Source organism: Cervus elaphus, chromosome 9, assembly GCF_910594005.1.
Source record: "Cervus elaphus chromosome 9, mCerEla1.1, whole genome shotgun sequence".
In the NCBI taxonomy this organism is placed as follows: domain Eukaryota; kingdom Metazoa; phylum Chordata; class Mammalia; order Artiodactyla; family Cervidae; genus Cervus; species Cervus elaphus.
This window is the reverse complement of record NC_057823.1, coordinates 73,739,741-73,765,927: the sequence shown is the minus strand read 5'-3', so window position 1 is coordinate 73,765,927 and position 26,187 is coordinate 73,739,741. Positions and strand designations below refer to the sequence as shown.

General features: G+C 38.0%; 1 protein-coding gene and 1 non-coding gene across 5 annotated transcripts in view; both read left to right on the top strand.

Annotated features, from left to right (window-relative positions):
- The window catches only part of GABRB2 (gamma-aminobutyric acid type A receptor subunit beta2), a 273,763-nt gene that overhangs the window by 113,527 nt on the left and 134,049 nt on the right, over positions 1–26,187 (top strand). The gene's annotated exons all lie outside the window — the stretch shown is intronic.
- On the top strand, positions 18,441–18,547 carry LOC122701216. Its single transcript, XR_006343037.1, has one exon. It is a non-coding gene; the product is annotated as a U6 spliceosomal RNA (small nuclear RNA).

Genomic DNA, 26,187 nt, shown 5'->3' with positions numbered 1-26,187 from the left:
CATGCTCAGTAAATGTTTAACCCAATTTTCTGTTGATGGGTGGAGCTGTGTTCCCTCTCTGCTATTTACCTGGGCCAAACTATGATGGAGTAATGATGTTTATACACACACACAGATATATATGTGTATATATATATATATGAATTTGAATATACTCCGGAAGTTGGTGATGGACAGGGAGGCCTGGCGTGCTGTGATTCATGATGTCGCAAAGAGTTAGACATGACTGAGTGACTGAACTGAACTGATGCATATATATATATATATATATAATGAAATCAGGGTAATACAAAAGACACAACAAATGTGATTAAAGAAAACTTTATGTTTTGTGAGAGTTGTGAGAACAGTCAGCATTGGTTTAAGTTTACTTTAATGGGGTCATTTCTGCTTTCTTCATTTTTCATATAAAGCAAATAGAAAGGCTGGAGAAGGGATAGTCTCCCCACTGCAGTATTCTTCGACTTCACTGGTGGCTCAGCTGGTAGAGAACCTGCCTACACTGTGGGAGACCAGGGTTTGATCTCGAGTTCGGAAGATCCCCCAAGAAGTAGTGATAGTAGTAGTAAAGTTTACTGTGTACTTTCTTTTATTGTCCATCATACAAATTTATTCATTTTTCAAATTTTATTTTCTTGAAGTATAATTGATTTACAATGTTGTCTTGATTTCTGCTGTATAGCAGAATTATTCAGTTATTTGTGTGTGTGTATATATATACATTCTTTCCTTTCCATGGTGGTTTATTACTGGATATTGAATATAGTTCTTTGTACTATACAGTAGGACTTGTCCTTTATCCATTCTATATATAATAGTTTGCATCTGCTAATCCCAAACTCCCAGTCCTTCCCTCCCCCCATGTTAACCACAGGTTTGTTCTCTTTGTCTGAGTCTGTTTCTGTTTCATAGATAAGTTCATTTGTGTCATATTTTACATATATAAGTGATATCATATACTATTTATTTTTCTCTTTTTGATTTACTTCCCTTAGTATGATAAAGTCTGGGTCCATCTTTGCTGCTGCTTCAAATGGCATTATTTCATTCTCTTTTATGGCTGAGTAGTATTCCATTATTGTGTGTTTACATGTGTGTGTGTATGTGTGTGTGTGTCTTAAATCTTCTGTATCCATTCATCTGTTGATGGACGTTTAGGTTGTTTCTTTGTCTTGGTTATTACAAACAGTGCTGCTATGAACATAGGGGTGCATGTATCTTTTTGAATTATAGTTGTTTGGATACATGACCAGGAGTCAGGTTACTAGATCGTGAAACAACCCTATTTTTACATTTTTGAGAAATGTCTGTCTATAGTGTTTTCCATAGTGCCCGCACCAGTTTACATTCCTGTCAACCGTGTAGGAGGGCCCCCTTTTCTGCTGAGTACTTTCTGTATGTCAAGCCCTGAATTTTTTTATATTAATCCTGTGAAGCACACTCCCATCATTGCCATTTTATAGTTGAAGGAGACTCGGGCTTTGGGAAAGGAGGTAACTTTCTAATGAATTTCTAGTCTCTGTACTGAACTCAAAGCCTGTGATCTCATGCACCTTCCCAGAGAGTCTTCCCATGGACTCTGTTCCAAGAAGATGGATGCAAAAGACTCTGGGAGAAGGCAGTACTGAAAACATTGATTGAAGAAGAATGGAGAGCCTAAATTTCCAGAGCTCCTGAAAGGAACTCCTAAGAGTCATCTGTCTCCCCTCTAGAGAGAATTTCATTGGCATCATTCCAGATAAAGGAGTATGACTCTTTCTGTCTCCAATAGTAAAGACCTGTGCCTTGTTTTTGGTATAGCTGTCCCCCTACAACTTGAGAGAGAGTATGTCACTCAGGTATAATTTAATATCGCCACTCTCTCCTTTCATCCTTTATTCTTAAATGGATTTCTACTTTGCAACTTTAAGTGCAGAAGTTATTTTTGTTTTGCTTTCCTGAACACCCCAATTCAAGGATAAACAGTAATACATTTCAGTCTGTAAGTTGGTGTAGAGGGATTTTGAAATTCTCTTCTATTTCAGAATTGCACATGTGAAGTTTGAAGAGAGTTATAGGCCAGGGAAAAGCAACCACTATAAAATTTGATTAAGTCTCCACTCAGATAGTGAGAGATGTAAAACCTTAGAGAAGTGAGGAGGCTGAGGCCACATCGCTGCTGTGGTTCCCAGAGACCCTGAAGACTGCCTGTGAGTCCACGTGCTTTTTGGCTAGACTGAAGAAGGTCATTCTTACTTGATAATCCAGGAAGGAATTACCCAAGGAACATGTACACTTTCATGTCCATTATTTAAAATACTCTCTCACTGAGATTCTTCACTCTAACTCTAGCATCAATACTCTCATCCTGGAAGGAAAAGAAGAAAGAGCACTGAGCCATTAACCACATCATTAAATTTCCAACAACTAGACAAGTATTGTCTACCAGAGTATTGCAAAAGACCCCAGAGTACATGGAAGAAAATCTATATTTATTTTCTGGAACAAGTAAAATGATTTATTTCACAGAGATTTATATCAGCCTTATTCTCCATGGGTTGAAAAAAATGGGAGATAAAACATTATCCAGTCTCTACAAATCACCTCCAGATTTCTTAGGTTAAAGGACTTTTGGCAAAAGTTTACTTGATTTGCTAAATGGGTGGTAAGGGAGGATTTCTAGCACATTTCTCTCTCTCTATTCTTGAGATCACAAATAAAGCAAGCCAAATCACTGTAATAGGTTAATGACTCAAATCACAGTCACCATATTATGAAATGTTCAAGCTACTTTACTTCTGAGAAGTAGCTCATTATCTGTAATCTTATGGACAGACTAAAAAGTGACAAAATGCTGAATGGTCATGAATCCTTGGAGGAAAATTCGAATTCCATGTTGTGTTGCTCCCAGTAAAAATAATAGAGAAAATACTTAGGACTTTATATTTTAGCGACGGTAGCATACTGACAACTAAGGAAAAGTACTGAAAAGACCATGATAAAGAGCAAATCTAGCTTCATCTGGCATGTTTGGAGCATGGTTTTGGAATCTGACAGCCTCGCTGCAAGGCCGCCTTCTATCACTGACGGACTGTGCTCCATCTTTCCGAGCCTCAGCTCCCTGTGAGGAATCGAGGGCTTTCTCATCCCTGCTGTTGGCTGTTGCTGTATAGCCGCTAAGTCGAGTCCGACTCTTCACAACCGCATGGACTGTAGCCCGCCAGGCTCCTCTGTCCGTGGGATTTCCCAGGAAGAATACTGGAGTGGGTTGCCATTTCATTCTTCAGGGGATCTTCCCGACCCAAGAATTGAACCCAGGTCTCCTGCGGTGGCAGGCAGATTCTCTACTACTGAGCCACCTTTGTAGTAACTACCTTGTAGAATCACTGAGAGGATTAACTGGACAAATACTTGTAAAGAATTTCATCAAGTGCTTGGCATGTATTAAATTGTAAAGATTAGTTGCTGTTATTACATTTGCTCTGTGTATCTAAATTTCGCTTCCTCTGCTCTTTCCTGTCCTGATTTGTGTGGGATGATATTTGGCAAGAGGGAATGGTGGTAGTAAATCCTTATTATGTAACAACAATGTACTAGGTGCTGGGGATACATAGAGACAAACGAGACATTCAAAACTTGAGACTCAAAATATGGATCTTCGTGGGAAAATGTAATCAAGAGAAGGAAGAGGTAGAATAGAATGGCTGGTCCAAGTCAAGTCCTAGAGTTTGTTTTTACAGGTTTTATGGCTTTTAAACCTATGGTGAAACAGATCACCAGCCCAGGTGGGATGCATGAGACAAGTGCTCGGGCCTGGTGCCCTGGGAAGACCCAGAGGAATCGGGTGGAGAGGGGTAGGAGGGGGGATCGGGATGGGGAATGCATGTAAATCCATGGCTGATTCATGTCAATGTATGACAAAAACCACTACAATATTGTAAACTAATTAGCCTCCAACTAATAAAAATAAATAAATAAATAAAAATGAAAACGTTATGTAACAACTTTAAATTGAAAACTATAATATCATTTAACTTATAGAAATGTGGGCAAAATTAAATAATATCATTTATATAAAATAGCTGGCACACAGTAGATGTCCAACTTTTGTTGCAGTTTATTATAGTTACCAAGATAATCATAGTAGTCAAAATTAGTTGGGTGTATCCTATATATCATGTACTGTGCATACATTGTATCTTCTAATCCTCAAATAATTCAGTCTGGTTGTTGTTCAGTCAGTCAGTCATGTCCAACCCTTTGTGACCCCCTGTCCTTCATCATCTCCCAGAGCTTCCTCAAACTCCTGTCCATTGAGTCAGTGATGCCATCCAACCATCTCATCCTCTGTTGTCCTTTTCTCCTCCTGCCTTCAATCTTTCCCATTAACAGGGTCTTTTCCAATGAGTCAGTTCTTTGCATCAGGTGGCCAAAGTATTAGAGCTTCAGCCTCAATCTTCCCATTGAATATTCAGGACTGATTTCCTTTGGGATTGACTGGTTTGATCTCCTTACAGTCCAAGGGACTCTCAAGAGTCTTCTCCATACTTCCAAAGAAGTATCCATTCTTTGGCACTCAGCTTTGTTATGGTCCAGTTGTCATGAGAGACCTGGTTCGATCCCTGGGTTGGGAAGATCCCCTGGAGAAGGGAAGGGCTACCCACTTCAGTATTCTGCCCTGGGGAATTCCATGGACTGTATAGTCCATAGGGTTGCAAAGAGCCGGACACAACTAAGCAACTTTTACTTTCACTTTTCTCACATCCATACATGACTCCTGGGAAAACCATAGCTTTGACTAGACAGACCTTTGTCGGCAAAGTAATGTCTATGCTTTTTAATATACTATCTAGGTTTGTCATAGCTTTTCTTCCAAGGAGCAAACGTCTTTTAATTTCATGGCTGCAGTCACCATCTGCAGTGATTTTGGAGCCCAAGAAAATAAAGGCTGTCACTGTTTCCATTGTTTCGCTATCTATTTGCCTTGAACTGATGGGACCAGATGCTGTGATCTTAGTTTTCTGAATGTTGAGTTTTCAGCCAGTTTTTTCACTCTCCTCTTTTGCCTTCATCAAAAGGTAGATACTGATATTTTACCATTTTTAAGAAGAAGAAACTGAGCCTTAGACAAATTTAGTAACTTGTTCAAAGCAGTACAACTATATAAGCATCAAAGCTAGGAATAGAATTCAAGCATATTTTACTTCAAAGTCCATGCCTTTAGTGCTGTAACAGGTTTAATGCAGAGAAATGACCCAGTGCATGGCTGGGAGGTAGTGGAGAAGACGTAACATACTCAGAATTTTCATAAGGCAATTATACATTTTTACTACCTAATATTAGAATGTGTAGTGTTCCAAAAGAAAGCTTGAGAAAATACTAGCAGTTCTAATTTATATTTAATGAAACAAAGCCATTGTAGTGAAGTGAATTGCTGAACGCTTAATTCATTTACCCATTTATCTATCCAGACAACTACTGAATGAACATCTCTTGTTGTACTAGGTGGGGGTTGGAGGAGCAGGAGTGAATAAGCCAAACATAGACTCTACCTCTAGAAGCTTGTTCTTAGGGAAGAAAACATAAGCTACCATCAAAAAATATATTTAGTGATAAATATGAAGATAGCAAGTTGTGATGAAGAAGTTGTTATGATAGCAAGTTGTTATGAAGAAAACTAAACAGAATGAAAGATCTGATAAAAAGTAGTTAGAAGAGAGAGAGCGAGTGCTGCTTAAGGAGGTGACACCTCAGCTGAGATGTTATTTATGAAGACTGACGGTAGTGATCTGAGGAATGCCAAGTTGCTGTTGCAAAGGACGGAGCAAATTGGTCTTAAGGTGCTGAACAAACTCATGTGCTCCCAGGAGGAAAGTTTTAGTAACACTACTAAAGAACTCAGTACTTTGAACTTTGTTTCTTCTCTTACATTACTACATTTTATGTTCTTTTATAACTAAATGCATTATTTATTTATTTACTACTTTTGTTGGCCTCACTCCATGAATATATAAACTCCATGAGAACAGGGACCTCTTTTTTATTCCTGACTGTGTCCCAGCATCTTGATCAGTGCCTGTCTCACAAGTCACTGAAAAAAAAATTGTGGAATATATATAAATAAATGTGTGTGTGTAAATGAATTATTGCGATTTCTTCACAGTATTTTCTATGTTATCAATCCAACTGCCTGACTCAGTTTATCAGTTGAATGGGATCTGTGGTGTCTTCAGTGTTTATCTCAAATTGATTTATTATTCTGTCTCTATACAGGCCTTCATGCAAAATCATGTCTGATGTAATTAAACAGTGGATTTGCATACTGAGCTAAGTTAGAAGGAGAAGCATAAAATAAAACCAATAGCATGTGATACCTAATTATCAAAGATCATTATGTTTGGATGAAGTGAAAAAAATCTGACTGCCCTACCCAGTAGACACCATGTTCTTTTCTCTTAGCAAGAAGAATTGTGTTATCAGTGAGATGGAGCTTGAGGTGATGCCAGTTCAACAGCTGATAAGAAGACATTTTGAAAACAAAACAGGATCAGCAATTGTCATGAATTCAGCTTCCCAAATCGTGACTTAAATACAACTATGAGTTGACTGTGTAGAAATTTCCATTGGCACCTGGTGTTTTATTAAATTACCTTGTCATTTGCAATCAGTGTGATATTTTGGAAGATATACAGAGAGGTGAAGGTGGAGAGAATTGTATCAAAGTGGGATTTAGGTGACCCACATTAACCTTCTACCACAGAATGGATCAATGAGAAAGCACTTCTAATGACAGATAGCTCCTTTTAGGCACATGTCTCAGAAAATTCATTACCACTGAGTTCAAGGGGGAAAGTCTGTTCATGGTAATCCAATATTTTATGAATAAAAATGTGTATGGATTCTGATTGATTGTAGAGCAGAGATTTCAGATTCTTTGCTTGATGTAGGTAATATCTATATTACTTGCACTATCTTGTGTGAACTTCAGAATATGTGTATTTGTGTGTGAGTCTGTGCACACCTATGCACGTGTGCATGCACACGGGCACACACATGTATTTTCTGTGTTTGTGTGATAGGAGACAGGCAGGCAGTGGGGGGAATGAAGGTTGTTTACTCTGTAGGGAATCAAAGCACATAGGTATGTTCAAAACAATATTTCCCCAAACCCTAAATATTTTAGCCTATTTTTCTGGTGTCATGGGTTGATTTTTTCTTTTGAGAAGTAAGGTACAAGAGATGGAACCATCACCCTTATGCCCATGTAAAAGCTTTGATGATGAGAAACACTATCCTCACTCCAAGTGACTCTTTCTTCGTAGCTTTTTTAGTATTTGAATGAATTGTGTATTTCATTGCTGTGCCAAGCTGCTTCAAGTTGTGTCTGACTCTGTGCGACCCTTTGGACTGTAACCTGCCGGACTCCTCTGTCCATGGGATTCTCCAGGCAAGAATACTGGAGTGGGTTGCCATGCCCTCCTCCAGGGGATCTTCCCAACCCAGGGATCGAACCCATGTCTCTTATGTCTCCTCCTTAGCAGGCAGGTTCCTTACCCCTAGCACCACCTGGGAAGCCCATTTCATTGCTATACTAATGTTATTCACTAGGGGTTAATTCATGGAGCCTTATTAAGTTACTCCATCTCCGCACAGTTCATCATCACCTCCTGATAAAGGAATAAGACAAACCATGGGTCTAGTCTCTGTTTGATTGTAGACGGAGTAACTCACAAGGAGGAAAATATCTGTATTCACTGCATGGCTGACTGGGTCTGGGCAGGGTTATACATGGAAAGAAGAGAGGGAGAAATCAACCCAGAGTAAAAATGAACTTCTAAATCCTCAGTATAATATAAAGTTTCCTACTGAGAGATAAAATCTCAAATAATATGGATTATCAAACATTCCAGTTTAGGGAAACTCTATTCTGAAATCACCTAGGAGACTAAATTTGTGTCAGTAGATAGGTTTTAGTTTTAGTTTATTTTATTGTAAAAGTCATAGACATCTTAAGACAAAGAAGAGGCTCTATTCCTCTGTTACTTTTCTTTGTGATTTTGATCCTCATGCTTTTCTGTTGATCCTCATGCTCCTGGGTTTATTTTTCCCCCGTCATAAGTGGAATTTTTGGCTCAGTTTCATCTTGTATAATATTTTTAAATTGTATGAAACCAAATTGGCTTCCTTGGTGGCTCAGTGGTGAAGAATCCGCCTGCCAATGCAGGAGATGTGGGTTCGATCCCTGGATCAAGAAGATCCCCCTGGAGAAGAAAATGGCAACCCACTCTAGTATTATTGCCAAGGATATTTCATGGAGAAAGGAGCCTAGTGGGCTACAGTCCATAGGGTCAGAAAGAGTCAGACACGACTGAGCGACTAAACAACAACAAAGCTAATCTACAGTTGTTCAGTGACAGCCTTCCTTAATTTCAAAAAAGCTATTTTGTTCTTGCAAGTTTTCAGTTCCTATAAGCATGGATAAAAAAGACTGTAAGTTATACACAGAGCCACGTTTAAAATAGATTGTTTACTATAGTTGCTGACCTGGTGAATAGTGGGGAGAAGGTCAGGATTGTTTGACTGTATTCTAGGTATGATCAGCTGTTGTAGACATAATTTTGTTCAGGAGAATGTGGAGGGTAAGGGCTTACCTATGTAGACAGCATTCACTTCAAACAGATACGGAACATCAGTATATTCCTTATATGAGCCGTGACTGTTCAGCGCTTTGAAATGTGTTTTCCAGTTTCTCATTTGTTTTCCCTATTGCTCTGTGATAAAGATAACCAACTGAATCAAGAGGGATTTGGGGACACCAAACTTTTTGACTTCTCTGGATGGCACCATCTGCATGAACAGATGGCAAAACATGTCACAGGGCTAGAGGGGGACTCCAAAATAAAAAAAAATTTAAAAAAGAGAGAGAGATAGAAAGGGAATGCAGTGGCAGGGTGAACAGGTGAGTGTCAGTGACTGGGAATTCTTTGTGATTAGACTCTGATAGTGTCACCAAGTGACAGCCACCCTTGGAATCCAAAGGTGCCCACAACAGTGGTGTGTTCTGCAGGCAGCTTGCTCAGCGTTGCACATAGGCGTACACCTTCTCTCTGCCTGTTCTGATGGGAGGAGAGCTCTGATTCTGTCGGTTCAAATTCTCCATGCCAAATAGCAAGATTTAGTTTCCATTAAGCTTTCCATATGGCCACAAGCCACCAAAAGGGCTGTCTCCGTGTTTTGGTGGTAGAAAATTCTGCACAAGATTGGATGAAGCATTGTAAATACAAATCATCTAGTTTTGCTCATGGTATTTTATTTATTTTTATGTTTAGTTTTTCTATTCACACTTTTGCTTACTTAATAATTTAATTTGCAATTATTAAGTTTTTATTATTTTGTGTCAGGTGTATTATACAAAATACTTTACATGTTTTGTTTTTTAATTAATTAGTTTATTTTAACTGGAAGCTTTACAATGTTGTGGTGGTTTTGCCATACATTGACGTGAATCAGTCACGGGTGTACATGCATTCCCCCGTCCCCAACCCCCCACCACTTCCCTCCCCACCCCACCCCTCTGGGTTGCCCCAGTGCACCGGCTTTGAGTGGCCTGTTTCATGCATCGAACTTGGACCACTCATCTATTTCACATATGGTAATACACGTCTCAATGCTCTTCTCTCAAATCATCCCACCCTCGCCTTCTCCCACAGAGTCCTAAAGTCTGTTCTTTATATCTGTGTCTCTTTGCTGTGTTGCATATAGGGTCATAGTTACCATCTCTCTAAATTCCATATATATGTGTTAATACACTGTATTGGTGTTTTTCTCTTTCTGACTTACTTCACTCCAAGAGGTAGATGTTTTTATACAAGAGGAGAATGGATGGAGTTCAGAAAAGTTAAATAATGTGCCTGAAATCATAGATCTGGTACTTGTGGAGCTGAATATTGAGCCAAGGCTATTTGACCCCTAAAATTACTCTGTATTGTTTTTTTTTCCCTTTCTATAAAAACATGACATTATCATTGACAAAAAAAAATTAGTCTTCATTTTGAAGCTACATAAGTGTGAAAGATTTGTTTCCTTAGCTATAGCTCCTACATTACAGGAAAAAAAAATACAGAAATTTCAATTGAAGCCACATATCTTACAGGTAAGAAATTTTGCTCATAGATTATTTTGTTTAGAACATCACGGTTCCATATCAGCTATATTTATAGGCCATTGAGAATGATCAAATTTGCAGAATAATTGTTGGTAATATTGTGAAGTCATGTATCTGTAAAATAAGGCACTGGAAGTTTAAAAAATTGAGCTCTCTACCCACCATCATCTACAGATTATTCAGAAAGTATCATCTCTCTCCCTCCCCCACTTTCTTCCCTTCCTTTTTGTTAATAAGAGTAAAAGTTTGTTTTCTGAATATTTAAATAATACATGTTAGTCTCAGAAAATTTGAAAAGTAAAGAATGAAATGTCAAATGTTAAAAAAGAAAATTCCTTCAAAGATACACATCATTAATAATTTAGGCAGAGTGTCCTTCTGTATTCTCTGAATATTTTTTCACAGAAAATTGTAGATGATGTATGTCCATTTTGTAGTTTGCTTCATTTACTTAATATTGTTTAATCTCTAAATAATGTTCATCGCTTTGCGACCCCAGGGACTGTAGCCCCCCAGGCTCTTCTGTCATGGGATTTTCCAGGCAACAATACTGGAGTAGATTGACATTACCTTCTCCAGGTCACTTAATATTATACATCAAATATTCCTTCATTTTTCAACATTATGACTTCATAATCTGTCACATTTGTGAGTAATGCTATATAATTTCAGCCATCTACTTTGGAATATTTGGGGGGCTTCAGCTTTTTGCTATCTTAATGTTCCCATTAACATGTTTTATGTTGATTTTCCATTTTTTAATTATAATTTTCTGTATTTAGATTTGATCGTGCACTCCTATGATTAACATTCTGTCCTGAAGAGCGGGGATGATTTGAGAGAATAGCATTGAAACATATACATTACCATAGGTAAAACAGATAGCCAGTGGGAATCTGCTCTATGACTCAGGGAACTCAAAGCTGGTGCTCTGTGACAACCTAGAGGGGTGGCACGGGGAGGGAGGTGGGGGGGAGGTATAACAGGCAGGGGACACGTGTGTACCTGTGGATGACTCATGTTGATGCATAGGAGCAACCATCACGATATTGCAAAGGAATTATCCTCTAATTAAAAATTTTGACAAGAGAAAAAATAATACCTCCCCTGATTTGTAGATTTTCCAAAATAATGTTGTGTCCTTTTCATAAGGAAGGTAAAGTACTATTTTTAAGAAAAGAGAAATATTCTTTAGGAGTAACTGCTGCTGTACTATGCTAAGCCATGTCCAACTCTTTGTGATCTCATACACTCTAGCCCTCCAGGCTTTCCTGTCCCTGGGATTCTCCAGGCAAGAATACTGGAGTGGGTTGCCATTTCCTCCTCCAGGGGATCTTTCAGATCCAGGGATCGAACCCTTGTTGCTTGTGTCTCCTACATTAGCAGGCAGATTCTTTACCACTGAACCACTAACTGGGCTTGCTATAAAGTGTATGAACATTTTGAGTTTCTTAATGCACAGCATCTCTGTAACTATGCACTGTAATAATAATAGTAAACTGTTCTGTGATCCAGTTAGGGAATGGGACATTTTTGTTGATCAGACCAGAGAGGCAGTATGAAGAGGACCCTGCACTGCTTTGAACTTGATGAGCTAATAACCTGACTTCTAATCCTTCCTGCAAAGTCATCTGGTTTCACTGGGCCACTGCTGCCTTCCAGACTCAGTGGTAAAGTGGTTATGATATCTCATCTACCTTCATGATGCATAGCTGCCTGAGACACTTAGTTTCTATCAGATGATGAAGTGTAAAAACAATTGGCTTGTGTGTGTGTGTGCGTTGGGAGTGAAGTTGATAGGGGCAGTAATAGGTAAAATGAGACCTTAAGGAACACTCACAGTTCATCAGGTGACGATGATGGAGAACAGAGGGATGGGGATGACACGTAGAGGGAACAACAAGTAGAGGAAAAAGTAAAGGAAGAAAGGTCAGTTAAATGATTTCAGAATGACTGGAGCATGAATTGTGAGAAAGTGAACTATGACAGGTGAGATATGAGTTGAAGAGGAAAGAAGGGTCCTTGTTGGTAATATTCAGGAGTTTGCATTTTCTCTTTGGAGAAAAGGGTGCCGTTAAGAATTTTAATCAGGGGAGAGCCATATCAAATGTGCATTTACTCATCCATTTTATGACTCATAAAATAATTTAGAATATTTGCATTTTTAGGACTTGACTACAAAGAGCATTTATCATTGCACTGAAAAATCTTCTGAAATATTTGTTACAGAGTATCAGTTGATAAAATAATACATCAATATATATCATTCTTACAGTATAATATTAAGCTTTTCTCAGTTCCAGAGGAAATCTGGGTATACTTCCTGCCTAGATTTACAATGCCTTCCCTAACATTTAGTAAATTCTTACATTGGAACTCTTTCTTATGAAATATCATATGCCAACTTAAATTTACAGGATGAGATGGTTGTGACAGTTCAGTAATATTTTCATCAAAATAAATAAATGTCAAGTGTTTGAACAGAGATTTGACATATGTTTTAAAGAAATCTATAACCTTTTCTAAGAAATAGAACCTTTTTCATAAAGGACTGACATATCAATGATACTTTTACTTAAGCATATAGAAAGATAAATTATTGTTTTATACTTTTTCAGTATTTGAATATTGGCAGAGAAACTACACAGTTCTTCTGATAGGACATAATATTTCTAGGAGCAATTTCAATGCAGTCAAAAAATGTTTAGTTGGTAAATAATCAGAAATTGGTTTGACGAGGGCAATTAGGAAAAATAATAGTGAGCCTAATTCTTGCTGTTTCTTTGTGTCCAAAGGTGATATTTGTCAATGAATTACTGGAAATTCCATGCAAATTAGTAAAGTTAATCTTTCCTTCAACCCCTTGGGTGTTATATTTCACTCTTTTCTTAATATATATCCATGGATGAAGAAACATTTGATATTTTTTCCCTAAAGAACTTAACACATAATACTTGTTTAATAAATATGTTTCTTATTTTCCAGATTCTTGTTTGCATTTTGCTTTCTAATTACCCCACATGCTTAGAAAAGTGTACCCTGAGTCCCTGTGAACGCATCATGGTAGAGCCCTTGGCACATAATGTCAGATGATTTTGCTTTTCGGACATGACTGAGCGACTTCACTTTCACTTTCATGCATTGGAGAAGGAAATGGCAACCCACTCCAGTGTTCTTGCCTGGAGAATCCCAGGGACGGGGGAGCCTGGTGGGCTGCCGTCTATGGGGTCACACAGAGTTGGACACAACTGAACCGACTTAGCAGCAGCAGCAACAGCATCCCCGTAAAGTATAGACGTAAATCTCAGAGTAATGTTGAACTCAGAAAGCCAGATGCAAAACAGAGTACACTGTAATATTCCTTTTTAATTTTTTAAAGTTTTTATTGAAGTATAGTTTCTTTACACTGTTGTGTAGTGTCTAATGCACAGCAAATTGAATTAGTTATAGATATATCTATATCCCCTCTTTTTTAGATTTCCTTCCCATTTAGGTCACCACAGGATATTGAGTAGAGTTCCCTGTGATATGCAGTAGTTTCTCACTAGTTATCTGCGTTATACAGAATAGTGTTGTTTTTTTATTGTTGTTGTTATTTAGTCACTAAGTCATGTCTGACTCTTTTTGACCTGGTGAACTGCAGCACACCAGGCTCCTTTGCCATCTGCTTTCTCCCAGAATTTGCTTAAATCATGCCCATTGAGTTGGTGATACTATCTAACCATCTCATTCTCTGCCACACCCTTCTCCTTTTGCCTTCAGTCTTTCCCAACGTCAGGGTCTTTGCCAGTGAGTCGGCTCTTTTCATCAGGTAGCCAGAGTATTGGAACTTCAGCTTCAGCATCAGTCCTTCCAATGAATGTTCATGGTTGATTTCCTTTAGGTTTGACTGTTTGATTCCTTGCAATCCCAGGGACTCTCAAGAGTCTTGTGCAAAAGGAAAGTATAAATGTGAATTTGCTGTTCTAGATGGCATAAATTATATTACTTTTGATATAAAAAGTTGTCATACCATCCATGTGTACAAAAAATTGATTGCAATATTTTTGCAGTTGTATTTTTAATCACTCTCTTTTTTCCTTTTATGTCATTAAAAAATATTTCACTGTTTTCCTCCTGACCTCATTGAGTCTTAGATTGTGATAGTGACGGTAAGAGCAGGTATCGTATACTACAATAGATTGTAACAGTGATGGTAGGAGCAGGTATCATATACTGAACACTCAGGATTTGCAAGTGATTGCACTAAATTCCTTATGGACAATACATCGTTTTGTTTAATTTTTCATCAGCACTGCTATAAAACACACCTTTTTATCCACATGTTACAGAAAAGGAAACTGAGAGAAGAATTAATAACATCCACAGGGTCCCAGAGCTGAAATACCAGGTCCAAATGTGAATCTAAGACTGGCTCCATGTATTATCCCACTTCTTTTCCAAGAATGTTAAATTTGTGTCTTTTGGTGTCACAGTTGTAAATTCAAGAGAACTCTCCTGTTCTGTTACAAATCGTGCTTATTTCTCCAACTCATTAACTTTCTGGAAAATTTTCAGTAACTCATTTCCTCAAACTGTTAAAACTGATTTTAACTCACAATTCTTCTATCCTGTAATGCAGCATGAATGCAATTAATCTTAATACCGTGTCTAACTTATCCTTTCTTATTTCTTCTTTACCATGGTCTGAAATTTTTGCTCACCTATATTATGTGAATAGTAGGCTAGTTTGTTAGCAATTTATTTGGCTGTTACCAGAGTTTTAACTTATACTTCCCAGGGAAGTTGACCATAAATGCTCATGTCAAAGCATCTGTTTCTAATCATTAAATCATTTTTTTTTTTACTCTCTTAAATAGTGTTTAAAATCAAGTTTCAAGACATTATCCCTCTTGCTGGAGTGTGATAACGTGTCATCAAGTTATGCAGTTCTATATTATCATCCTGCAACTCTGTACGCTGGGCATCATTATTTGCATTTTAAAGGCAAGCAAACTGACCTCCTCAAGTGGCATAGCTAGGAAATGGTGGACACTGGTGAGTGCACCGAGGTCTGGATGGCTGAGTGACTCCCCAGGACATCTTCTTTCCTCTCTACTGCACGGATATCAAGAAAAGAGAATGCACACTCATACTTGTTTATTTTATTTTGACTTGTGTTGATCTGCTGAAAGTGAAAATGAAAGTCACTCAGTCCTGTCCAACTCTTTGTGACCCCATGGACTAGACAGTCTGCAGAATTCTTTAGGCCGGAATACTGGAGTAGGTAGCCTTTCCCTTCTCCAGGGGATCTTCCCAACCCAGAAATCGAAGTGGAGTCTCCTACATTGCAGGTGGATTCTTTACCAACTGAGCTCTCAGGGAAGCTCACATGTTCATCTGCTAGTTTGTTTCAGTTGAGGTTGTAATGAAAAATGATCTAAAATGTAAAGACCTCTATTAGTGTAAGGAAGGTTGCACTGAAACCTCACAATTGTCCTGTCTCTGGGCATGTGCTTACCCTGTTCCATAAGGAATGAAGCCTTAACCTCCAGTGAGTTCTACTTTAATCTTGGATAAAGTTTCCGTTGGTTAAGACCCTAAAACTACCTGCAACTCACTATCTGTGTCAATTACAGTGAATCACTGCATGTCTCAGAAACTTGCTTTCCTCATTTGTAAAATCACATAACATCAAGGGCTGCCTTCCATCTGCCCTCAGGACATACCAATTCAGACAAGCATTTTATTTGACAACATTGTACTTTTAAAAATTAAGAACATTTCGTTTTAAAATGTGTGTTTCCATTTCTAAATGCCAGAAACCTCAGCTGAGCCCTATTTCCCACATGGCAATGATCAGCTGAAGTTGAGACATTGATACCTTGTGTGGACAGGGTATTCTTTTTTTTTTTTTGACCCCGATTCTCACCATTTCTTGTTTTCTTATGTAGAGCCTACTCCTCATAGCACAGATGCCATAAACCTGACACTCTGGGCATCTGAGTTTGTGTCTCATCAATCAGATTTCAGTAAATTATAATATTAGCACTTTATTTCATAGTGTCATATCGTGCTCTGCAGTTCTCAATAGATAAAATATAAATTAGTTGGCCTGAAACTTAAGGTCAGTTGCTGTTTGCCTTTATCGAGCCTTCACCCTGTATAAATCTTAAGTTTTCTTACCACTCAAGTTGCACTGGCCATTTGACCCTTCTGCCCTGGCTCTGGGCATGTGCTCTTGTTCTCTGCTGAGTGGAAAACCCTCCCTACATTCGATCTAGCAAAGTCTTGCCCATCCTCCATCACCTAGCTGGTAACTCATTCCTCCACAATGACTACTTCAGCTTCTAGTTATCTCCCTTATCGGAGATCTTGTAACACACATTATTCATGCTTAATACATATGACTAATAATAATAAATATAAAAAAATAAATAAAACTATGTGCTTATTTAGAGCTAAAGTTTGTAAGAATGCTTAGTCCATGATAATCAATTTTTGTATATTGTTTAAGTCCTTATATCCATTCTAAGTGGTAGTTGCTCATATTGTGGTTATGCTATTAATAGTATTAAGGCTTAAAGAGATTTCTTACTTGCTGGAGTTGTGTTCCAGGTTGACAAAGGTATTATCCTCCACAGGCTCCTCTGTCCACGGAATTCTCCAGGCAAGAATACTGGAGTGGGTAGCCATTCCCTTCTCCAGGGTATCTTCCCAACCCGGGGAATCAAACCCGTGTCTCCTTCATTGCAGGCAGATTCTTTACTGTCTGAGCTATCAGGGGTCCCAAATAATACCTTTCTATATCAGTTTATCTTGTGTCTTGTCTTTGATTTTAAGGTTCTTAAGGCCAAAGACTATATCTTAATACTTTTATTAAGTATCTTCTGCAGGGGTTAGTAAGCACCATGCAGAATGTAAGCTCTCATTGTGGATAAACTAATATTGGTCAGCACCTTTATTGGCATTCAGATATATTACAGTTCAGTCTCATTGACAAAGTGATGATAAACTTGCAAATTTTAGGTTTTTGAATGTCTATATTATCCAATGCAATATCCTGATACTCTCCTCAGCTCCCTAATGGTAGCTTAAGAATTAGCAGACATTAGCTTGTTGCATTGTATTTCTCTCAGGGACGGTATGCATTTGGTAATTATTATCTATTTTTTTCCTGTGAGAAAAAGACAGTCTAATATGCTTTGGGGAAGGGAACTGGTAGGGAAGACAAGGAAGCTATTGAGAAAGCAAATATGAAGTCGGTTGTGTCACAGTTATACAACGCATCTTAATCACTTAAAAAATAATTGCTCTAGAAATAATTACTCATTAGTGACATTATGGTGTTACACCACCACAAATGCTTAACTAATGTGAACACTGAGCATGAAGATGATAACCAACATTTAATGTTGCATCCTAGTGCTCCGAGAACAGTCCTAAATAATTGTTAGTAATTACCTGACAGAAATACATCTTTACCTGGCCCTGGATGTCATTAAGCATGCGTTGAAAATACTTTAATGTTTATAGGCTATATTACACCTCTTCAGTTATTTAATTACATTTAGCAACTCTTCACATTATTGTCTGTTTTATTAAGCTAAAATCCATTACAAGCCAAATTATCAGAGGTAGGCTCAGGCTGCAGGGGATTTAGGCATTTGTTTTAGTTGCTGGAAATTAAAGATAGAGGCTGCTTTGGTGAACCAGAAAGTACAGACTTGTCACCTAAACCATCCTAATGTTGTGGTTGGGCCCCTCTCCGTCACCCTGACAGATGAGCCTCTTCTTTACACATCATTTCCAGAAAGGGCTATCTACCATTCACCCAGGGAGCTGTTTCATGATTTTATAGCCTTCACTATCAGCCAAGTCATCTTTCTATTTAACCTAAATCCTCCATGTCCTTCATGTTAGAATTTATGACCTAGCTTCCTGCTTGGACCATGCGAACAGCCCATCATTGCTCCCTTGAGCCCTCTGTAAAAATAGAGGCTCTTATTACATCCATCAGTCTGCTTTCTTCTTCAGGTGAAACAGCAGAGCTCACTCATCTATTTGTTAAACAATTAATTTTCAGGGTTTAATACTGAGTAACATTTTACTGAATTATGAAGCTAGTTTGCCGTTTTTTTTTCTTTTTTTTTTTTCTAGAGAGAGAAACTGACAGAGAGACAGACCAGGCTAGCTGCGGGAAATACTGACAGAACAACCATTCTTTAACTTGGTTGTCCATCTTCTCATTCTTCCAACCCTGTCCCCATTTCCCAGCTTGGAGGAAATGAAATTATCCGTATAAAAATGGTGTTACGTGCTCGCTTCGGCAGCACATATACTAAAATTGGAACGATACAGAGAAGATTAGCATGGCCCCTGCGCAAGGATGACACGCAAATTCGTGAAGCGTTCCATATTTTTAAAAAAAAAAAAAAAGAAAAAAAAAAATGGTGTTACACACCTTTTCCTTTTCTGATACCTTTTCTGATGTCTTCTGTTTTCAGTTTTCATTTTTCATCCAGGAATTGGATGTGCTTGTCTTCATTCTTACCTTTTGTACTGTGCTATAATAATAATTTGGCCCTCCCTGGTGGCTCAAATGGTAAAGAATTTGCCTGCAATGCAGGAGACCTGGGTTAGATTCCCTGGGTCTGGAAGATTGCCTGGAGAAGTCTATGTACAAAGGAGCCTGACAGGGCTACAGTCCATGGGGTCACAGAGTCGAACATCACTGTGCAACTAACACATACACCTAATAATATTTAGTGACCTGTATTATGAATTGTCTGTCATTTTCAACATAAGTGTTTATGCCCTTTTTGTGTGAGCCTTTTCTGTTTCTCCAAGAGCTTTCTTTAAAACGAGCCCCAGGGTTTATTTACTTATTTATTTTTTTGATGAGAGAGGGTTTATTTATTTATTTATTTTTTTGATGATTTACTTCACTCTGCTCCAGTTCTCTATTTAGTCAGTTAATCTTTTTATTTGGGCTGCCCAGGTGGTGCAATGGTAAAGAATCTGCCTGCCACTGTAGGAGACTCAAGAGACCTGAGTTCAATCCCCGGATTGGGAAGATCCTTTGCAGAAGGGAATGGCAACCCACTCCAGTATTCTTGCCTGGAGAATCCCATGGACAGAGGAGCCTGGCGGGCTACAGTCCATGGGGTTGCAAAGAGTTGGACATGACTGAGCATGAACACACAGTCTTCTTGTTCAGTGTGTTATCTTTTGGGTACAAGACAATTTTTTTTTTCTTTTCCTCTTGTTTTCTTTAACCACCCTGCATCACAAGATATGTTTGGGGACAACTTTTTAAAGACATTTTTTTTTCCATCTTAAATTCTAAACTTTTTGTTTTAACTAGTCTTCAGCAGCAGCAGCAATCTTCAGTTATAAGGGGCTCTCTGGATTTCACCTTTTAGTTGATCTTATCCACAGGCACCCTCTACCCCCACTTCAAAACTTCATCCTATGTGGCTAAAAGCTTCTGAAGAATCAGGATGATTTTTTCAAGTCAGAAGAAAGCCTTCTGGTTTTTTGTGGGATGCTCAGGGTCATGCCTCCTTAGAATTCTGAAGAAATAATTGTCCAGCATTCAAAAAGACCTTTTGTATTATAGCAGCTCCTCTTTATATGTTGGTTCAAGGTCACACAGCAAGAGGCAGTGCCGAGATATGAGCCCCGCGCCACTCGTCGCTGCCAAGGCCTCTGTTCTTGACCTCTGTGCCCCTGTGTATTCGAAACTTACACAAGATCTATGAACACCATGCTGGCCACTCTTCTCTGCTACAGAAAGTCTGTCATCCAGAAAGTGTTCTGATTTCTAATTCTACTGGTAGCATGTGTGAAAGGGTCCGTTTCCCTGCAAAATGTGTAGTACTGAATATTACCATTTCTTTAATTTTTTTGCTGATTAGATAGGTAATAATCCTCAGGTTTAATTTGTGTTTTCTCATCTTTTTATACTTCATATCATGCTTTTTATTTACTTTTAATTCTTTTCTTCCACTTCCATTGAAATATAATTAACATGAAGCACTGTATAAGTTTTTAACACAAATGTATGGCTTCTAATGGTGTGAAACATTCTCCTGCATATTTGGTACCTGTTTTATGTAAAAGACTTAAATAGCAAACATGCCACTGAGATGGAAATCTTTTGCCATTAGAGATGAGTGGCAGATAAGTCTGAGATGGCATTGTTGGTAGCTTTTGTTGGAGTCATAAGTGCAAGCTGAGTTGCTGGTATGTGACAGGAGGCTGCTTTGAGTAATTTATTTTTTGTGTTTGAAAAATAACAGCAGCAGCAATAACAGTAAAATCTCTTTTACTTACTGGTTTAGGTGATCACAGTTACAACCATGTCCTGCAGGGAAAATGTGTGTGAGGGCATGTTGGAGGCTGGATCAACCTCAGAACATGTTTCCCACTGACCTTTTAATCAAGTGTATCTTTTTCTCAACCAGCAGATGCCAGCTGTTCACGGAAGGTGTGTGTGTGTCTAGTGATGGTGGAAGAGGGAGGTGGTTTGAAGGTCATTTCAGTCTCGTGTGAGTGACTCTGATGGCAGTACTCTCGTCAGAACTTCCATGTTGCTCGGCCGCATCCTGCGTCAGCATTTTCCTTTGTCCGGTCCTGCTGCTTCTCGCTTTCACAGATGGTGATCCCTAGTGAGCATCCTTCAGGATCTGCTTTGTGAAAACCCAGCTTAACATAGACTCTGAGTCTACTAGGGAGGCAGAGAGTAATGAATAAGCCAATGTACACACAGACTAATTTCAGTTAATGATGAGTGCTTTTTAAAGTATTTTCTCCTTGTTATTTTATTTAAAAAAAAAAAAAAAAATGGCTGCACAGCACAATGAGTGGGATCTTAGTTCTCTGACCAGGGATTGAACCTGAGTTCACTGCATTGGAAGCACAATTAGAAGTCCAGTCTAACCGGACTTCCAGGGTAATCCTAGGATAAGTATTATGAAGAAGATAAAATTAAATGAGACAGTGACAAGTGGTAGGGGAGGAAGGGTTGCTTTGCCTTACATGGACAGATAGTGCTTTTTGGGTGGGCTCCAGTGAACCGAGACTGGAATCATAGGAAGGAGGCAGTTCATGTTAAATACAAGGAAAACTTCATCCCCACATCCCTAAAATCCTAAGATAAAAGAACCCAGGAATGGAATATGCTTCTGACAGCCTAGCTAGAGAAACTTCAGATTTTAAATACATTTCTGTAATATCAGTCGGGGTGCAACAGGAAACAGATGCCTTAGTGAAAATGGGATAATTTGAGATGATTTGTAATAAAAGAGTGATTTACAAAGAGAAGGAGTCAATTTATAAAGAGAAGGAACTGCTCCCCCTCCCGCCCCCCGCCCCCAGAGACTGGATCAGCAGGTTGCCATCTGTTCCCTAGCATCCTAGACTTCAAGAGCGAGAGGAGGAAATGGTCAAGGGCTCTGTTCACAAGTTCCTGGGGATGGGGTCTAGAGTACAGTTCCCAGACTCTCACTTTCCCCCTCCTCAGACTCCTGGTCTGCTCCCCATTGGCCAAATCCAACCTGAAGTCAGAGAAGTTACGAAGTCCATGCAGTCTAGTCTGGGGGTTAAGGGTGGAGGGTGGAGCTGGAGAAATGAAGACCTCTAGCATGTGTGGTTTATGGTTTAAAATTATACAGGACTGGATGTGGGAAAAGTGACAGCAGACCCATCTGAGGTTATAACCTCAGTCAGTCACTGACCAGCTATAAGTCAGCAGCTGTGAGCTTCTCATTTTGTTTAAAAAAAAAAAAAATTAAAGGACTGGAATAAAACTGGTGAACTTATTCTGAAATGGTCTGTTTCTAATGCATCATAAATAAAAAGAAACTATTTTAAATATTGAATGCAACAGTAAGTATCTGGCGTATCTAAACACTGTTTTAAATTGTGAAAACAAACTAAAAAGAAATCATTGTTGAAATAATTAGAGTCCCAGCTATATATCTTTCCTATTGATAAATGGCTCTTGTATAATTAAATCTCTTATAGTGATCTGAAACCAGATTTCAGTTGTTAGGTTGTAAGTCGAAAAAAAAAAAAAGATTTTTTTTTTTCCCCTCAGGGTCAGAATCCCTTTAAGGTTTAATCTAGAAAGAAGAATGGATATTCTCATTTATGAGATAAGCAAAGGGTTTGTGGATAAGACCACCAGGAATGTAATATGGAGGGTCTTGATAAACATGGGACTGACTACAGATGGGTATGTCTGGATCAACATTTTGGTTGATTAGGATTTATATGCTTAGAGAATGAGATTTTTTGAGATACTGATGTTTGGATTCCATAGGCATGTTACTTAAGGAAATGTCTTTCATTGTAATCCTTGAATTTGTAGCAGAAACATGTGTTTCCTTTATTGTGCAGGGTGTCTTTACAGAGAATAAGATTCCAAAAGAGCAAGGAGTCACAGAAAGCCAACAGCTGCAGCTGAGTACAAATAGCTCCAGTCTGAAAGGCACGATTTATCAAATGGGAGCATGATTGCTAGCAATCTTACTTTTTTTGGTGATTACAAAGTTGAGCATAGTAGCCCATGTGACTCTACAGGAGGACTTGTAAAGAACTTTTAAAAGCAATTATGCATGAGTGTTGGAGATTATAATTTAAGCAGAAGGCCTCTGTGGAGATAAATCAAAAGCATAGGACAGAAGAAAAATGCTGTGGGAGACCTTCAATCAGGAGAGAATATTAAGTGGGACTCCTAGGGGAGAGGCCTGTGTTTGCATGTCTGGGGTGGGCTAATCTACATAATTGACTAAAACAGAATGAACAGCTGTGAAATACAGCCTTTGAATGTGTGGGTAAAACAAAATTACAAAATATACAGGGTCAGAGAACATGTAATGTATTTTCACAGCATTGTAGAATTCCCAAGCTCACTTGGGATCTAAGAAATTGGCCAGTCCTCCAGAGAAGCTAAATGACTTCATCAAGGTCAACCTGCCTAGTTAGTGATAGCCTGGTAGTTACCTGTGTGGGCTCTGGAGACTAACATCCTAGATTTAAATCTCAACTCCACTACTCCCACTGTGACTTTTGGAGAAAATCACTCTACTGTTCTGTGTCTTGATTTTCTTATCTGTAAAATGGGAATAATGATAGGACACTCCTTGTGTTAAATAAGATGATATGTTTCAGTAACACTAGATGGTGTCTGGAACATAGTAAGAGATCAATTAATTTGAGGTATATTATTATTGAGAACACCAGAGCAGAAGTCAGCTAACTCCTGCAATAGGTGTTCTGTCTACTCTACAAAAGACAAGAACATATAAGGGGATATATGTAAGACATTAGTTTCCCAACTGGAATAATTGTAAGATACAAAATAATGTCAAGTCTTCTTGGAGATATTAAAACCAAAAAAAATTAAATACTTTCAGGGGAAGTGACTCAGATGAGCTATTTAGAACTTCTCAAAATTTCAGTTATTTTTATGCTGAAATAAAGTAACTGGAATTTTCCCCCATAGCTGGAAGTGTTTAATGTTTGTTTTACAGCTAGAAAAATATGTATTTTCATAATACGTATTTAATCATACAAAAAGTTCAGTGTATTTTTTGATAATTGACCTTTTTAACATCCTAATTTTTCTCTATTAATGCTGCCTACTAATCCCAGAGGTTCCTTTCTTGTCCCTTGTAATTAGAATAAGTTGTGCGTTTAAGTAAATGTACATTTTGAACAAAGTAAAAGCATGCAGTGAGTTAGAACATTACTTTTTGAACATAGTTGGGGATAAGGTAGCTAATTTTCTTAAAAAAATATGCCAAGATGCTGAATTTTTTTTTTTCCTTTGGTGGAACAGCTGGAATGTTATCTTGATAGATCAAAGTAAAAGTTCAGAGTTACTTTTTGATAATCTCTGGTTGAAATCCTAACAAGTTTTTCACATGTTAAGGCACATGTTTAACCATATACTTTAGCCCCTAAAAGCCCCTCTTGAACAATCTGCTGAAAGATCCCATGTATCACGTTGATGATTCTGAGTTATTTCCTATTGGCGAGGGGCAAAGGCATTTATTATCATTTAATAACTATCTTAGGTCATATTCAAACTTGGATTGATATACTTGCATCTGTAAATCTCAGTTAATGACACTTTAAAATGTCTGTTATGTCTTTGATATGAAATACTGGCATAGTTGTATTTCTTGATTTTATAGATGCCTCTAGTGAATTTTTATGCTGTGTTACAAATTTAGGTTTCCTGCACTGTGTCAGTATTTTGCGACATAAATCTTTTGGATGACTGTGCCCGATGGCTGAGGAATAAAAAGTTTATCTAAAGATCTCTTAGCCCAATTAGAATATTGGTGATCCCCAAAAGTGGCTCTCATCATGCAGTAGTATTCAGCCCCCCAAAGAAGACACATTTCCAGTTTTAACTGTAGGAGATTTCCTCCAATCTTCATTTTGGAGGCATACTGAATGTTTCCTTTGACTGAAAACTGGACTGTCTTCGTATATTTCCCAATGGTCTTAAAACTTAATCATGATACCTGTCTAATGAGTTACTACTTTACCTGCCTAAAGACTCTTTGGAATGTAGTGATTCTGAGTTATTTAAGGCCCATTAAGGATGTTTATCAGGATTCAGAAAGGCAGATTCATGAAAAACCCATTAATTATATTTATTCTGTTGACTTATTTTTAGAGAAATGTAGCCCTGTTATAACTCAGAATGTCCCAAGGAATAGATTTTGATGTTGGTCATTGAGCTTTTCTGAATAAAATTTATTCCAAGGTGGCTTCTTCTGTAAGGATGATTTTGACTTTCAAATTTGTTTTAGAACATTTTTTAATAAATTGAATCAGACACATATCAGAGAATTGTTTCAAAATCCTCAGTTTGAGAATACTTGTGACCTTGACTGTCTTTGTTTCTTTTATGTTGTTGTTATTATTATTTTTATTTTAATCTTGGCATAAGCCAGCACCTGGCAAGATTTTTGAGATACAAATAAAAATAGATGTGGTTTCTGATCTCACAAAGCACCTAGAAAATATGCAGTTTTGTTAATGTCTGTTCAGTTCAGTCTGTACTTTGTCTTAAAATTTGTTAAGAATTTCATATACACATATGACATAGTGACTCTTTTTGAATATTTATATGTTAGTACATGATTTATTTCATAGCTATGCTTTGCTTATAAGTGTGTGAATATTCTATATTTCTTCATGCATACAAACATATACATATGCCCGCTACCAAATAGCTACTGGTTAAATGAGTTATCACTGTATCTACTCATTAGCAGTGAGTAATAACAAAAGATGAAGAACATTTAGTGTTACAGATTTTTTCCTTACTTTTATCATCTCACAATGAAACAATATGGCAGGCTTCTAGTTCATTGTTTCAGGAGCCCACGCATTGGAGCATGTAAGTGACTTGTCCCTGGTCAGTCATCCTTTTCTGTATGATCAGGATTCCAAGTGGATTTTTTGGCTACAGAATTTCTATTTTAATCCCAACAGGAGATACAAATGCTTATAAACATCAACTAGAAAACATTTATATATATTTAGTTATTTTTATGAAGTTGTTGTTTTTTAGTCACTAGTCACTAAATCATGGCTGACTTTCTTGTAACACTATAGACTATGGCCTTCCAGGCTCTGTCCATGGGATTTCCCAGGCAAGAAGACTGGAGTGGGTTGCCATTTCCTTCTCTAGGGGGTCTTCCCAAACCCAGAGATGGAACCCACATCTGTCTCCTGCATTGGCAGGCGGATTCTTTAGCCCTGAGCCCCCAGGGAAGCCCTTTATGAAGTATGCTATCACATTAAAAAAAAGAAGTGAAACATCAGTGTGAATCTGAATGTTGTTGATGTGAGAAAAACACTTTCCTAATACTTCATTTTTAAAGCATGAGTAGAAACCCAATTGCTTCTGCAATAGCATTAGTCAATTTATTTTTCTTGCTCACAGCCCTAGTGTTCACAGATGTTAGTTGCCTTGAATATGCATCAGTAGAAAGTATAAACCACAGCCTATAGTAGCAATTGCAAATTTCACC